We start from the raw sequence: 17,552 nt of genomic DNA on the forward strand, positions 1-17,552 counted from the left end.
CTCTCTCTTTCTTTTTCTTTTTTTCTTTTTTCTTTTTTGCTTTTCAGGTCACACCCTGCAATGCACAGGAGTTACTCCTGGCTCATGCACTCAGGAATTACTCCTGGCGGTGCTCGGGGGGACCATATGGGATGCTGGGAATCGAACCCCGGTTGGCCGCGTGAAAGGAAAATGCCCTACCCCTTGTGCTATCTCTCCGGCCCCCTGTCTCTCTCTTTCTGACTCATTTCACTTAACATGATACTTTCCATGTTGATCCACTTACATGCAAATTTCATGACTTCATATTTTCTAACAGCTGCATAGTATTCCATTGTGTAGATGTACCAAAGTTTCTTAAAAATATGGAACGCTTCACTAATTTGTGTGTCATCCTTGGCAGGGGCCATGCTAATCTTCTCTGTATTGTTCCAATTTTAGTATATGTGCTGCCGAAGTGAGCAAGGTGGTGGGTCTTTGGCACTTTGCAATGACTGTATACTCCGATACCATGAAGACTGCGTGACCTGGACTCTAGTTTAAAAAACAAACACTATGAAAACAAACAAACAAAAGAGGAATGATGGTAGCCATGGATTAAAATGCACTGGATCAAAAAGGAAGCCTCGAGTCATACTGATCAAACATCGCAACCCGTTGACGGGAACAGGCACCTCTTCTCTGTGTCAGAAGGCAGCGATTTGTGTTGCCGAGTGCCAAGTCACACATTTGGAACTCTTTGATGAATAATGGATTCAAAGAAGAACGCTAAGACCTTGGAGTGAAAAGTACCAGGTATTGTCTCCAAGTATCTCCCCAGAGGTTACCCCGTACTGCAGCGGGGTGGTGGGGGGGAACACCATCAAAGTAAACCCCAGCAATAGTGGGGCTGGGGACAGGGCCTGCCCTCTGCGGTGAGGTACCCAGAACACAATGTCACTTTTCTAGGATTCCTGCCAAAATGACAGGCACAGAATAAGACCTTGGGAAAACAATCCAACAAGTACAGGTTGAGGAATGTGCCCCAAACCACAGACTCAGAGTCCTCAGAAATGGTCAGTGTGTGAAAGACAAAGGCTGCTAACTGAGTCCCAGTGGAAAGAATGGGACTGCTTCTAACAAGAGCTTAGGAATGCATGAAAGTTCTGTATGAAAGTATGCAAGATCCTGAAGGGAGAGAAAGGAAACAGAGAGATCACAGAATTTTACTAGATGGTAAAGCCCACAGTAAAAATATTTAATTAATTTAGTTACAAATAATAGTCTCGAGCTGGGGGAATCCCACGAGTAAGGTCTAGGGGCTACTTCCAACTCCAGACTCAGGGGTCACTCCCAGTGGTGCCTGGGGGACCATGCAGTACTGACCCAGAACCTGGACCCCCTGAGAAGCATGTGCTCCAGAGAGTTTGCTCTCTCTGGACCAATAAAACCATTTAAATAGCAGCAACAACCAGCTCAGGATTCCCAGCCCGTTCTGTCAAAGGCGTCCCACTGCTTTTCACATTCCTGATTCCGGGTGGGGATGTCCTTCCCCTGTCCAGGGGCAGCCTATGAAAAGTAGTCCCCTGTAACTTGGTTTGAGCACCGGGGGCCAACCAGACCTGAAGAAACTTTCTAATTCCTGCCAGTTCCACAGCCAGTGCCAACCTCCTGACTTTTTCTAAAATGAATTAATTTTTTTTTAAATGGCACACAAGTAGCGCATCCCATGGACCAAGACAGCAGAGTCAATGAATAATGGATTCAAAGAAGTGCTTGGGTATAGACCATGAATATAAAGTAACTTATTATCATTTAGCATTGCTCATCAATAGGGAAAGGTAGAGTTTGGGTTTGAGTTTGAGAGTTTTAGGTGAATGGTAATGGAAAACAGGTTTGCCCCATGGAGAAAAAGAACCTGGTGTCTTGCCTAACACACACCCCCTACTCCAAAGTACATTGATATTTCCAAAAGAGAAACCCAAAGTCACATGACTTTCAACAAGTCGGTATTTAGAGAGAAGAAGATCCACACAACCAAAATGTCAGTTACCAAGTGTTTGGTCAGAATGAGTGGGGGTAGGGAGAGAGAGGGTCCCTTACCACCAGGGTGGCCGTGAAGTCTTAGGAAACCATCCTCTAGGGAAGCATTTCAGATATATTCCAAGGGGGTCACAGAATAAAAATAAAACTGCATGAATGGAAGATCATGAGTCTAGGGGGGCAACTGGCAGGACGGTGGGGGGCACAGGAAGGAAGCAAAGTCAGAAAGGGCCACAACCAGAAAAAGGTCGAGGAATTCTGGTCTAGTGTGACCTGGAGATTCTCCATCCAAATCTTGAATTCGGTGAACCGGCATCTGACTTGGCCAGTCCACTTCTGGACACAGAGGGTGGGTGTCTGGGGCATCTCTGAGGGGTGCCAGGCATGAGTCCAGGTCTAATTAAGTCAGATCAGATATGAAAGGAAGCAACATCTCAGATGTCAATGCATGTTAAAAATTCTCAGCAGCCAACCTGCAGGAACTCCCACTGGCCAAAGGTGGGAAGCAGCAGGCACTGACATGGACAATAGCCGACTGCAATATCAGGAGTTCATGATGAAACCCAGGAACTAAGAATGGGGGGGCGGGAGGAAGCGTTGCTTGTCTTTATACTGTACTAGGAAATCCCTTCACTATTTTGAAAATTATCAGACAAAGCAAAAGAATCAAACATTAACCCTGCTTTTCTCTAGTGAATTGTACCACAGAGTTAGATTGATACAAAGGCTTGTTTTCTCTTCCTTCCTTCCTTCCTTTCTTTCTTTCTTTCTTTCTTTCTTTCTTTCTTTCTTTCTTTCTTTCTTTCTTTCTTTCTTTCTTTCTTTCTTTCTTTCTTTCTTTCTTTCTTTCTTTCTTTTTCTTCTTTTTCTTTCTCTCTTTAGTTCTCTCTTCCTTCCTTCCTTCCTTCCTTCCTTCCTTCCTTCCTTCCTTCCTTCCTTCCTTCCTTCCTTCCTTCCTTCCTTCCTTCCTTCCTTCTTTCCTCTCTTTCTCTATTTCCCTCTCCTTTTTTCTTTTCTTTCTTCCTTCACTGCACCCAGTGGTTCTCCAGGGCTATTTCCAGCTCTGTGCTCAGGGGTTACTTCTGAAAGTGCTCAGGGTCCTCTGAGTCTGCTAGAGTGATTCGCTGAGTACAGAGCAAACCCTGAGCACCACTGGATGTGGCCCAGGAAGGAGAGTAGGAAGGAAGGAAGGAAGGAAGGAAGGAAGGAAGGAAGGAAGGAAGGAAGGAAGGAAGGAAGGAAGGAAGGAAGGAAGGAAGGAAGGAAGGATGTGTAAATGTAATTGAGGTGGTTTTCTTGTTCTGCACAGCCGGGGTTAAAGCAAAAAGCAATGGTGGCCTGCAGTGAGTGCAGTGGGGAATGCAGTAGGTGTGCGGTGAATCCCAGCGGCCTTTCCCCTCGAGGTCCTAATGAAACCTTTCCTTGTTGTGACGCCAGCTGCACAGCACCATGCCTGGAGGCAGCCGATAAATATTTATCCACCAAATGGAATTAACTTGCATGTCATTGGGAGTGGTGGTGGTGGATGTGGCAGGGTGGCCTTTTGTTTGTTTGTCTTTAGTCCAGACATCTCCTTCTGCCAGTGTAGGTGCCAATAAAAGTAGGAGACCCCGATGCATACTGTCCCCTTGCAAATCCATCAGTCCCACATGCAGGTTACAGCAGCTCTTTTGGGACCCCAGTTCACATGGCAATGGCGAGGTTCCTTCAAAACATTCCCTGTTATCACTTCACAGTCCCAGGGAGTTGAGAGCAGTGGAATGAGATGGGAAGGTGGGCGGTTATGCTGAGCAAGGCAGGTCACTACCCAGGGGCTTTCCCACAGAGCACCATGACATTTTTTCCAAAACCTGGACAGGTCTGGCTGTGGGTGAAACCTGTCCTGAGGCTGGTATGAGCATGTTAGCATGGTTGAGTGTAGGATAGCATTGTATTCATTCTTTTAGCCTTGCTGCAGGGAACTTAGTTTACCTTAAAGCAATGTCCTTTCTGTATGGACACAGGAAGACAGTTAATATTATGCTTTGTAACTTGGGAGCTGATTGACTCCAATGATATTTACTCTTGGGCATCTGCTTTCTTGACTCAGTTGCCCTTAGTTCCTAGCACCCCAAAAGAAGGGTCCCAACAAGGGATGGAATGGGTTCAGGGCAAGCTGTGAGCTTTTCTGGCATTGAAATGGGCCAGGCCAAAGCACCACAATACTCAACTATAAATTGAGAGCATGGTCATAGACAAATGCTGTCATGATCCAAAAGTAACGACGAGACTTGGACCCTGCTGGGGTTAGGAAGACTAACCTGGCCTAAGGACTGTGGTCTGGAATATATAGTGAGATGTCCTCAGGAAGAACCAAACTTTAAGTTTGATATATCTCTTACTGTGCTCATACAGAATGACATTGCTAGAAATATTAGAAGTAGATTTACTAAAACGGTTTAAGTGGATTACTAGCTGAGGAAGGAAGAAAGCTACACACCCTTGTTTGGATCCCACCCTTGAGTGGATCTCCTAGTAATCTGGAGTAATCTCCTTAGATGAGGAGTGGTCTTACCCCTCTTTGTTGATTTGTTAATGTTCAACCCACCTTTGTGTCACCACTCTATGTGATTGCTATATAAACTAAGACAGAGGCAAGACAGAAGAAATGGGAGAAAACACAGAGAGGCAAGACAGAAGACACAGAAGAGAGGGAAGACACAGAAGCAGCAGAGAAGACACAGAAATGAGAGAGAAGACACAGAAGCAGAGACAGAGATAGGTCAGAAGAGACCAGAGGAGAGACTACAGAGACAGAGACAGGTAGAGAGACAGATAGAAGAGAGCACAGCGGCACACACAGTAGAGAATAAGGAGGAGCAATCCCGATCCAGTCCATACACAGAGGCTTGAGAGCACTGAAGGCGAGAGGTGAGAGAGCGAGCCGCCCCGAGAGCCCATGAACAACACACACATCACCCCGTTCCGTGCACGCACCTTTGTATTTTTTACAGTTCAGGAGGGGGGAGTGGGCCCCAGACATGGGGGATAGGGGTCCTTGGCCACCACACAGAAGCCCTTGGAGCCTTCAGTTTCCCTTCTTGTTTGCCATTTAGGAGAAAAGACCTCTGCTAGCATTTGTGAATCTGAGACATTTAGAAGTTTCTAGAACTCAAATATGGGATGTGTGTGGGGATGGAGAGGGGGTTCTCAAGGGTCCCCTTGACCACAGGCCAGTCTAAATCCTGGCGCTTCTTCCTTTTTCACCTCCAGTAAGACTTCAAGGGAAACAGAGCGACAAGGCTGATGGGGTGGGAGGGGTCGGTCAATTTTTACACCAGTTTGGGGCTGAGGCGGCCGTACTCTGAACCTAGGGGACACAGGGCCATCAGCTTGTACCTCCCGGCTCCAGAACTCTGGAGAGGTCAAAGAACTTGTCGAAGGTCACACACAGGACAGTTTGTCGGGGTGCCTGCTCTGGCTTTGGGTTAGCAGGGGACAAACAGGGACGCCACGAAAGCCACACTGGGGGTGCTACCAGGATCCAGCCTGGATTCACACGTGAGGCCACAGTATCCAGACTCCGTTGCGATAGGCAGGGATGCCCACCAGTACCCCCTTCCCGCTGCTCTGGCTTGCTTTCCTCCTGAACAGCAGCCCTGCAGAAAGATACAGTGACTTCCTGCAGAAGCAGGAAGGCCTGTGGCAGACCCAAGAATGTGAATGTACCCTGAGTGTGGAACAGACTGTGGAGAGTCCCCTGGGCCCGCCTCCCTTCCGGAGACCCTGTCCTGAGGGAGACAGCACCTCCCCAAGCTTCTGCCCCCCTCCGCCCCAGCCTCAGGTCATAAAGAGGCACTTGGCGGGGTGTTAAGGTCAGGCCAGGGCACAGACCTGTTCGGACTCTCGGGAATGATGCATCACAAAGGGCGTGAAGGCCACAGTCCCCCAAAATGCCCTCTGATAGAGGGGCCACACTGAGGCTACTTAAACACTCAGGAAAGAGCAGAATTGGGCTGGAGAGATAGTACAGTGCGTAGAGCATTTGCCTTGCACACGGCTGCTCTGGGTTCAACCTCCAGCACCCCAAATGTGGACGATAGCAAAACCTCAGCCCTGGATACAGAAGTGAAGATACCAAGAGGAGGAGAGGAAGAGGGAAGAAGAGGAGGACTAGGAAGTAGCCAGAAGATCGTAGTGGAGATCCTGGGCACTTTGCTAGTGGTGAGGTGTAGTAACTGCTAGTCAAAATCACAGATGTTAGCACTGTTGTAAACGTGCTGCCTAAACTATTTAAAAACAAGCAAACAAACAAACAAAACCTTTATTTAATCAGGGCCAGAGCTATAACACAGTGGGTGGGGAACTTGCCTTGCATGTTCAATCCTCAGAATCCCGTATGATGCCCTGAGCCCCACCAGGAGTGATTCCTGAGTGCAGAGCCAGGAGTAACCCCTGAGCACTGCCAGGAGTGCCACTCCCCAGAAAAGAAAACAACAAACAAACAAAAACAGTTTTTGTTTAATGAAATCCAATCAGCATCCACAGGAGCTGACAGAGGTTGGCTCAGCAAGCCCATGGGACTGAGAGAGTAACTGAGCATCAGGGAGAAGGAGAAGAGCAAGGCCCAGGTGCCAGCCTGGGCATCCGGCACTGGGCCTGCTTCTCTGTGCTTCTTCCCATTTCAGGCCCGCAGTGAAGAGCCCAATAAAAGTGTGGCCTGCAAGTGTTCATGATGAGCTCTCGCACACTCAGCCACATTGTTCTGCTCGGGCTCTTTATGTTCCCTCATTTTCTTGTTTTCTTTGTTAGGGTCTTGAATGCATGCAGTTCATTGAGTTAATGCCTACAATTCTGTGTCTTTTTATTTATTTATTTATTTATTTTTTGGTTTTTGGGTCACACCTGGCGATGCACAGGGGTTACTCCTGGCTCTGCACTCAGGAATTACTCCTGGCGGTGCTCAGGGGACTATATGGGATGCTGGGAATCAAACCTGGGTTGGTTGCATGCAAGGCAAACGCCCTACCTGCTGAGCTATCGCTCCAGCCCCTTCTGTGTCTTTTTAAAAAATTTTTTATTCTTTTGCTTTTTGGGTCACACCCAGCAATGCTCAGGGGTTACTCCTGGCTTTGCACTCAGGAATCACTCCTGCAGTGCTTGAGGGACTATATGGGATGCTGGGGATCAAACCCAGGTTGGTCGCGTGCAAGGCAAATGCCCTACCCACTGTGCTTTCGCTCTGGCCCCTGTCCCTTTTTTTTCCCCCTTATTTTATTATTTTTTTATTATTGAATCACCATGTGGAAAATTTCAATGCCTTCAGTTATACAATGCTGAAACACATATTCCACCACCAAAAAACCCCCAATATACCTCCCATCCCTCCCCCAACCCACCTGTGTAACTGATGAATTTCACTTAACTTTTTCTTTACTTTGGTTACATTCAATATTTCAACATAAAACTCGCTATTATTAGGAGTTTTCCACTAGAGGCAGACCTGCCGTGGAGCGATATGAGGCCGCGATTATTGTGGCCATGCGGTTTTGGATTTCTGTATTTTAGCAACTAAGTCCAGGGAAATTTCTTCCAGAAATTGGATCATTGCGAGCTTGTATCTCTCATTAGTGGTCCTCATAAAATGGCGGTCACCACGCCCTTCCCCCCAGCAAGGAAAAGGAGAGAGAGAGAGAGAGAGAGAGAGAGAGAGAGAGAGAGAGAGAGAGAGAGAGAGAGAGAGAGAGAGAGAGAGAGAGAGAGAGAGAGAGAGAGAGAGAGAGAGAGAGAAAGAGAGAGAAAGAGAGAGAGAGAGAAAGAGAGAGAGAGAGAGAGAGAGAGAGAGACTGACTTTCCCCTCCGGGGCAGGGATGGGGCCGTGGCTTAGTTCTCAGTCTTGAGACATTCTGCAAGGAGCTGCCGGTACCAAAAGGATTATAATTGCCAGCAGCCACTGCATTCTGAGATTGGTTTCTGTGCCTCTGGGATAATGGACGCTCAGGGGTGGCAGAGCCATTCCTGAGCATATATTTTGTATATCAGAAAAGGTACACGGCCGCGCAGTTTGGAGGTGTCCCATTCCCGCACACTGGAGCCATGTTAGTAGCGGCTCAGTGTTGCCGGGGCTCCATCTGGAGAAGGCATGCCAGCTGTACCTTCTCTGTCTGGCCCCCCGGTGTTGTTGGCCCAGTCTGGGGTCCAGAGCAATCTCCAGCTGGTGGTGCCCACCGGAGTGGCCCCCAATTCTGTGTCTTAAGCCCAACATTGCTTCCCTTAGAGGCTTAAAAATATAATGTCCATATGACTTGCTTGCATATTCACTCTGGTGTACTGACATCCTGTTGATTAAGTACTTATTACTTGTATGATCTTATTTAATGCAGGTAATGGACTTGATCCCCACCAATGTCCACAGTGACACACTGGCCAACACAGGGATAGATTTATTTTGTCTGGCTTGCAAGCAAAATCACTGTATCACTGTCATGCCATTGTTCATCAATTTACTTGAGCAGGTGCCCGTAACATCTCCATTCATCCTAACTCTGAGATTTTAGCAGCCTCTCTTTACTCGTCCTTCCCAACAAGGCCACATTGGAGGCTCTTTCAGAGTCAGGGGAATGAGACCCATCATTATTACTGTTTTTGGCATATCGAATACAGCATGGGGAGCTTGTCAGGCTCTGCCGTGTGGGCAAGATATTCTCGGTAGCTTGCCAGTTTCTCTGAGAGGGAGAACTAGATAATAAGAGGTCGTGTGGCTGCAAATACAGCCACGTGCTTCCAGGAGCTTTGTTTTATAGCCTCTGGATCTTGGCCGTTGATGGGATTACATGACACCTCGGGGGGGGGGGGGGCAGTTGTGGGTATGACTGCCTAGCTACTGGAAAATGGGGGATCTTGGTAGAGGAGGCCCAGTCCCGATCTGAGCAGTCTTGAAGATCTCAGCCCTGGGTCCCACACACCTGGGTTTCTCTGCAGGTTCCTTCATGCATGAGGCTCATCTGAACATGCGGAAGTGGCCTTGAGCATGGCTGTGGCTGGGTTCCAGAGGTCTTCGGCTGCCGGGGCTCTGCTCGGAGCTGGGAGGGAAATTCAACCCCCCTTCCTCTGAGGGATCCCAGTGAGGACAGACAGATATCTCTTTTAAAGTGAAGCTTTCTCTCCTTACACAAAAAAATCTGGATGGTCTGGCCACACTGCAGGCACTGGCCTTGTCTCTCTTTTTACCTTTCTTCAAAGTTGCTTTCCTTGGTTCTCAGCATCGTGCTTGTCACAGGGGCTTGTCCTTGCAAGGAACCAAGAAAAGCGATGTTGGTAAGTCACCCCTGAGCCTTTCTTAGCCTTGGAGAATCTCAGCATGGAGCAGAAGCTGGGCCTCAAAGAAAGCAATGCGGGGATTGGGGTGTGTGGAGGGAAAGGGGGTGAGTGGAACAGAGGGACAGTAGCTGCTTCCTGAGAGTGACCTCAGTGGAGGCTATGAGGTGTGAGCTCATCTCCAAGGGCTAACTTAGTGCCAGAAAGTAGCAGTTGTCCTTGGCAGAGCACTTCCCCACTCGGGCTGTGAGCATCCCACCCCCTGAGAAATGAGGGGCCAGATGCAGAGCACAAGGCACTCTGCCCTCACTCCCAGGGCCCGAGTGAGCACTGGCTTTGATCTGGGGCAATGAGTGCACTCTGCCCAGACTGTCTTCAGGGGAAGCCGTCTCTGGCCTATAATTTCCTGTTCTTAATAACACGAGAGAGCAACATGGATCACTGACCTAGTGGCTGGATCACAAGTCCTGGGAACAGTCAAGGAGAATATCTTCATGAAAATCATAGGCTCTCCGCCCCACAGGGCTTGATTAAATCCTAGTTTACTGGTAGCACTTCAGGACACAGGGGTTCTTGCTCTAGTGTCAGTCTGGCTGGAAGATTTGAACTAACAACCCTCTGTGTTGCTCGGAGGTTGCAGGGGTGAGTGAGCCCCCAGGTCAAGGGGAAATAAGAAGCAGTGGCCATTTGAACAACACCGGGCTGTTTCTGGAGCAGATTTGTGCTGTCATGGCTAACTCTGAAGGCCCCTTAGGGAGTCACCGGAAAGTAGGAGAGAGAAGGGGCTGGAGAGACAGTGCAGAGCACACAGTCAGCCCTGGTTCAATTCCAGACACTGCATATGATCCCCTGAACACTTCCAGGAGTGATCCCTGAGTACAGAGACAGCAGCAAGCCCTAAGCACAGCCAGCAGTGGGGAGGGGAGGGGAGGGGAGGGGAGGGGAGGGGAGGGGAGGGGAGGGGAGGGGAGGGGAGGGGAGTACCAGAGATTTCCAAGAGAGTTTACAGAGATTTGCTGAGCAGATTCACAAGAGGGGAAGCAGGATTAACCCTCATCTTCATTGTACACTAAACAGACACAGACATAGCAGTACAAAACATATAGGTTTAATACATTTTTAATCAGATGATTTTAGAGATTTTTTTCTTTCTTATTTCTTTAGTCATTGTAGAAGATTGAAAAAAGTAAAATAAAATGCAAAAAATCAAACTTGGGGAGCTGGAGCAATAGCACAGCGAGTAGGGCATTTGCCTTGCACGCAGCTGACCCGGGTTCGATTCCCAGCATCCTATATGGTCCCCCGAGCACTGCCAGGAGTAATTCCTGAGTGCATGAGCCAGGAGTAACCCCTGTGAATCGCCGGGTGTGACCCAAAAACCAAAAAAAAAAAATCAAACTTGGGGTTGGAGCAATAGTACCAAGCACATAGGGCATTTGCATTGCACATGGCTGGCTGACTTGGATTCAATCCCCAGCATCCCCATGTGGTTCCCCAGCATCCCCAGGAGTGATTCCCAAGTGCAGAGCCAGGGGGAACCCCTGAGCATAGCTGATGTGACACCCCCCCAAAAAAATTAAAAATCAAACCAACAAGAACCTCTTTAATGCTCCCCAAATAAGTGCAACCACGGTAAAACCTGTTCCTTTCTGTTTTTCTTTGTAATTTTCCCCTTAATTTATTTTTTTTAATTTTAAGCACTGTGATCACAATAATATTAATGATTGGTTTTTATGCATACAAAGTTCAACATCACCCCCTCCACCAGAGGGTCCCTGGCTCCCTGCCCCACAATCCACCCCTCAGGCCTAAACTTGTTGAAATTATATTCTCTTTCCAGTTTTGAATTTTTCCGCCTTTGACTGAAATTTCACCATACACATTTGGAAGGGCTGAGCTTCAGTTAGCAGATACCATATAAAGGAGAAATCTGAGCCAAGGACTTAGCCTGAGAAAAGATGTGGGGTGGGGGGCTGGAGTGATAGCACAGCGGGTAGGGCGTTTGCCTTGCACGAGGCCAACCTGGGTTCGAATCCCAGCATCCCATATGGTCCCCTGAGCACCGCCAGGAGAAATTCCTGAGCTCAGAGCCAGGAGTAACCCCTGTGCATCGCCGGGTGTGACCCAAAAAGCAAAAAAAAAAAAAAAAGATGTGGGGACAGCAAAGAACCCAGGGCAGACTCTGGAAACAGTGAGTAATTCTCTGAGGCTACACTTGTGACTGTGATGAGCTGAGGTTTGGCAAGAGAGAGGAGAGAGAGAGAGAGAAAGAGAGAGAGAGAGAGAGAGAGAGAGAGAGAGAGAGAGATTCTCCTTTTCATGTTAGATGGGGAGGAGCCTTAATCAATGTGCTAAGAAATCTGAAGTGAATTCTATTTCCATTAAATAACAACACACTTTATACATATTTGGAAAAACACAAACAAGAATAAACAATTAGATAGAATTTATAATTGCCCAGAAACAATTGACATTGTTGTTTTTGTTTTGTTTTGGGGCCATACCCTGCGGTGCTCAGGGCTTATTTCTGGCTCTGCACTCAGGAATTACTCCTGGCACGCTCAGGGGACCATATGGGATTCTCACAATCAAACCCGGGTCAGCCACATCCAAGGCAAGCATCCTACCCCCTTTACTATAGCTCCAGCCCCGGCTATTGTTAATGTTTTGATGCATATATAACTTCCCCTCATAGCCCCCATTCTATATACCATTTCTTCTTTTTCCCTCCTAACTGGGACATAAAACACATTTTTTTAAGTTGTTTTGTGCAATAATGATTTTAAACACTTTAGACACTGGAACTCCACTTTTAAGCAAAATCTGACTGGGAATCTCAAAAGCTGAAAGAACTAACAACAGCGAGGCTGTGATGGGATGCTGAGTGGGGTGCCTGTGAGCCCCTGGCCCCTTCTGAGGTGCACAATATCGGTTTAGGGCTGCCTGGTCAGAATGCAGCAGCATCTGCTAAGCCTTGCCAGCTCCGTGGTTCCCAGGTTTTCCCTTTGTAAATGGAAACTACATTCTTGAAGAACATCCCATAATTATTTCCCCAGGAAGGTTTTTGAACATGGGTGTGACATGACCAGAGCTATTAGAGGGCATGCCAAATACAGTAAAATCTTACTTAACTGGAATTCAGCTAACCACAATCCTTAATTAACCCATTTTCTTTTACTCAACATTGGGAAGCATAAAGGAAACTGTCCCCCTCCCTCGAGTCCTCCCTCTCTCTTCCTCTCTCAAACACACACGGAATTATGAAACACTGATAAATTAGACAAAGCCATGCAATAACTGGACTCTGAAAATTGCATTGCTAAGAGCAATTCAACATGACTCTAAGTGGTGTGCTATACCGTACTAAGGAAATGGAAGACTTCATATCATTAAAATTTAAATTCCTGGGATGGATTGATAGTGGGGTAGGGCATTTACCTTGAAAGCGGCTCACCCAAGTTCGATCCCTGGAATCCCATATGGTCTGCCAAGCACTGCTAGGAATAATTCCTGAGTGCATAGACTGCTATGCGTGGTCCCCAAACAAAAATCAAACAAAGAAAATTTCAATTCTCCCTCCAAAGTGAGCTATAAATTAAAATAACATTGAAAATATTAGCAAGGTTATTTTGAGAAAGTGGAGTCAGCAGATTAAAATTTATGCAGAAGTGCAAAATCTGTAGAATTGTAAAAATCATATTGAGAAAAGAATAACAGCACTTAGAGGTGAAGTGAGTCAGAGGGTAAAAGATAAACACAGGTGAGCTCACTCATCTGAGGAATATAAGGAAATAAAGCAAGGCATTAGACAACTCCCAGTGGAAACAACTCTGAGAAGCAGTCAAGAACTTGGCAGAAGGGTCCTGGGAGAGGATGAGGGAGACAGGACCGTGGGATAACTGTGGAGGTCCCAAGCACTCAAGAGGTAGATACGGTGTAGCAGCTTCACACATATTCAATAATACTGGTTACATTGCTAAAACAAAAATAAACAAGTAATTTAAAACAACAAAAAAAATAAATAGAGACGACATAAGGAAACTTACTCTTTCTGGGGTTAAGACCTTGGGCTAGAGCTTGTAGAAAAAATAGATAATACAATATTCAACTAAAAGTTTGTCAATGGACATAATAGGAGGTCCAGAAATAGACAAATATATAAATTCTCAACTGATTTTCAGCAAGTTTGCCCAGACAATTAAATGAAAGGATACTCTTTTCTCTTTTCAATGAAAGGTTCTAGAATAATTGATTTGATATATGTATAAAAAACTAGCTGAAAGTATAAATCTTTTTTTTAAAGGAGAAAATCTTAGTCATTTTGGATTAGGTAAGCATTTAATTAATTTTTAAATTTCAAAATAGGACAAGTAAAATTTTAAAACATCAACACCTTGTATTTCATACAACCAAACAGGTCTGTTCTTTGAAAGTACAATTAGGAAAATTAAAAGGCAAATCAAAGATTGAGAAGTATGTGTACAAAACATGCGCACAAAAATAGGTCTTATTTTATCCATAATAAAGATATAAAATGCAATGAAGATGACAAGAAAATTAGAATTCAGCACAAGATTTGAACAGACATCTTACTAAGACAAAATATACAGGTACCAAATGAGCAATGAAAGGCCCTACCCATTGGGAGATACAAATTTAAATCACAAGTTGATACCTCCATACTGAAGTAGAAAAAATTGTAAAAGATTGAAAATGCCAAGCATTGGCTAGAACATAGAATAATGGAAAATCTTTTGTTTGTTTTGTTTTGTTTGGGGGCCACAGACAGAGGTGCTCAGGCATTACTCCTGATATTGCTCGGGGGACCATTTGGGATGCTAGGCTTGGGGATTGAACACAAGTTGTGTGAGAGCAAGGCAAGTGCCCTTCCTGCGGCTCTATCTTACATATTGTGGGATACAAGATTGTCTATAAACACTTTGGAAAACAGCAAGGCTCAGAGTGAGTGAAATCTGATAAAAATACAAATGTCCATCAACGGGTAAATGAATACATAAAGATATATAACTAAACTGAATACTACGCAATAATTTATAGGCATGCACTATAGGAACTGCTTACAAGTGATAGATGAACTGCAAAAGCATTATTGAGTGAAAAAAAACTAATTCTGTGCATCGCATGTATACATTCCCTTGAAGCTCTAGAAAAGGGGTTTTCTAGAGAGATAAAGAGCTGTCATATATCTAAATCAAGACTTCTTAAATTTTTTCTGCTTGTGAGCCCTTGTCACCCAAGAAATTTTTACTCAACTCTAGTTATATAAAGAACATATAAAAATCACTTATTGATAATAAAAAAATGAATCTATTTTAAACAATCATTTAAAAAATTACATGGTCACATAAAGGGTTGTGACTCACAGTTTAAGAAGTTAGGATGAAGAGGAGTAGAGAGATAATCAGTTTGTTGCCAGGGGAGAGAGGGCTGAGTTTGGGGACTGAGTATAACATTCCAAGTGGTATTTTGGTGATGGCTGCATTACTGTGTTAATATGTCAAAATTATCATGTAGGGTATCATAGGAAGAGTAGGAGGCACACTCCTCACCCTGATCTGATCCTCAGCACTACCTATGGTTTGCTGACTACCACCATTAGTGATCCTTGAGCACAGTCAGGTATGGCCCCCAATCAAAAAGCAAAACAAAACAAAACAAAAAAAGAAAAATCCAAAACCTACCAAAAATTCATAATGAATACTTAAAAAAATGGGTGAGTTTTATTGTAAGTTAAACATGCATTTGAAATAATCTCCATCAACTTTTAGGGATCATTATTCTAGAAACAATAGTTCAGAACAGTGAACTATTATCAAGAAGTTTGTGTTTCTTATTTTCATTGCCTATTTGTTTGTTTTATGTTTCTGGGTCACACCCAGTGATGCTCAAAGGTAACTCCCGAATTTGTACTCAGGAATTACTCCTGGCAGTGCTCAGGGGATCACTGGGGATCGAACCAAAGTGAGCTGTGTGCAAGGCAAACATCCAACCTGATGTTATCACTCCAGTCCCTTTCCTTCCTGTTTTGAGAGAGAAAGGAAGTGGGAACATCTGGCACTCACTGTCTCAAATATATAAACCAGGGGGAAGGGTCCCAGGCCCCTGCACGCAACAGGGTTCTCGGGCTACCACTTACACTCTCTCTTTTGCCCTACATCTCAAGAAACTGCTAATATGTTCCCAAAGGATAAATAATCAGAGCCCACCACCACCACCACTTTTCCTTCTCTGTCCCCCCAAGTAGTTATACAATAATATGAGTTATATCAATGGTCAGATATGTGTTGTTCGGATAGTATCAATGGACTAGAGGATCAAGATGGCTTATGCCAACCAAAATTCTGATCCATTCTTTGCCTACACTGGATTCATTGATTTCCTCCATCTATTTGACTTTCTATACACCCATCACTAATGTTTCCTAGAGACTCAGTGAAGTCTGACTCCATTCTACCAATAGTCTCTCATAACTCCAAAGAGCTCATGGTCATCTTCTTGCTCTGGGACCTTCCTCTCTACCTTCCCTCTAGGCTCTCCAATGCAGAATAGTCTGGAACACTGGGCGCACTGATGCCCAGGGATTGTGGCCTCCTGGTTTGGTGTCTCCTCTTCCCAGTTTGCTCCCTTGTTCTATTGGATTGTTACCTCTAGAAGCTGCTGTTTCCATTCTGTGCTTCCTTCTGCCTCATTGTCCCATCTCGGTCTTGTTTCTGGTTACCAATGCTCCCCTTTTCTTGTTCCTTGTGAATTTAACCCTTTTGTTTTACTATCCTTTTCATGGGGTTTCTGGAGTTATCGTGTATAACTCCATCTAGCCTGTGTTATTTCAATTACAGGATTCTAAATTAGATTGCGTTTGTCTTCTCCATTATCCCTCAAGGCACTGTTCTGTCTGGGTTTCAATTCCCTCCTCTATAAAACAGTAAAATGTTACAAGATGAACTTTATTTTAGTTTAGTTTTCAGGGTAGGCTGGGGGAGGTATCTTTGGGCAACATCTGAGGGTGCTCAGGACATACTCCTGGCTCTGCGCTCAGTTTGCTTCTAGTAGTGTTAGGCTAGGCTATGTGGTGCCAGGGATCAAACCCTAGTTGGCCAGGTGCAAGGCAAGAGCTTTACCAACACCCCCTAGATGGATATTTTAAAAGACTCTACTTGAAATCTCATGTTTCAAGAAACCACAGCCTCATCTCTCTTAATACTTTGTTCCTTGATCTTTTTGATGCTTCCGAGATATCTTGCCAATATTTTAAGCTCTGTCTTGGGTGGGGAGCAGTGGGGCTGCTGGTCACTCCTGTCTAGCACACACATTACTCTATGAGGGTCCTACATTCATCCAGACATCATGCACATGAAAGTTCTTCTTCCCATCTCCCAGATCAATGGCCACAGGAGGGCTTCATGCGTTCAGCCAGTGCAGTGACAAGGATCCTGGGCTTGATTTCATGTTCTGTTGCCACCCCTTGGAATTCTTATTAATTTTTGAACCAGGGGCCCCTGATTTCATTGTGTGCAGGATTCCATGAATGATGTAGCCAGTCTTGGCCACCAGTGACCAACGCAAGCCAGGAGTCATCTTTCAAGGACTTGAATGCCCATGGCAGAATCCCAGGTCCCATGGCTCTGTTAACTCACTCGCTGGAAGGCTGGGAGGAGCAATAGCACGTCTGCCCGACAAGTAATAATGGGTAAACCAGCCCCCAACAGGTTCTGCAACTTGCCTGAGATCTTATCGCTTAAAAGTTTGGGAAACTCCTGTGCTATTTAAGCCACATGCTGAGTACCTCACACGAATCTTAGATAGTTGTTTTCCTTTGGCTTAATTGGACCTGTGCCTCCTGGCTGTTGATGTCCTCTGACAAGTCAATTTTGCATCCAGAGGACTTAATTCCTTCATCCACTCATTTACTAAAGAAACTTTTATGAAACACTTATGTTGTGGGAAGAGGCAGAAATGAATAAGACTCTGCCTCCCCACCTCCCAGGCCATTCACTGCCTCCTTCCTGCTGGCCACATGGCCTGATTTGACCGCCTTGAGCTTCAGGTGAGAAGAGAATGATTACCTTACAGTTCAATGAAGACAAAGCATGAGGAACAGATCTGGCACAGTGGCTGACACACGTGTGCCCAGCAAATAAGATTCCTTTGTTTATTTTGTTATTTGACTTTGAGGGTCACAACTGGAGGTGCTTAGGGCTTATTCCTGGTTTTGTGCTCAGGGGTCACTCCTGGCA

The 17,552-nt window shown here is 45.6% G+C and overlaps 1 non-coding gene across 1 annotated transcript; it reads right to left on the reverse strand.

Moving 5' to 3' along the window:
- Positions 1–338: 338 nt before the first annotated feature.
- LOC129400433 (U6 spliceosomal RNA) lies at positions 339–444 on the reverse strand. Its single transcript, XR_008627676.1, has one exon. It is a non-coding gene; the product is annotated as a U6 spliceosomal RNA (small nuclear RNA).
- Between the last annotated feature and the right edge of the window lie 17,108 nt (positions 445–17,552).

This window comes from Sorex araneus, chromosome X, assembly GCF_027595985.1.
Source record: "Sorex araneus isolate mSorAra2 chromosome X, mSorAra2.pri, whole genome shotgun sequence".
In the NCBI taxonomy this organism is placed as follows: Eukaryota; Metazoa; Chordata; class Mammalia; order Eulipotyphla; family Soricidae; genus Sorex; species Sorex araneus.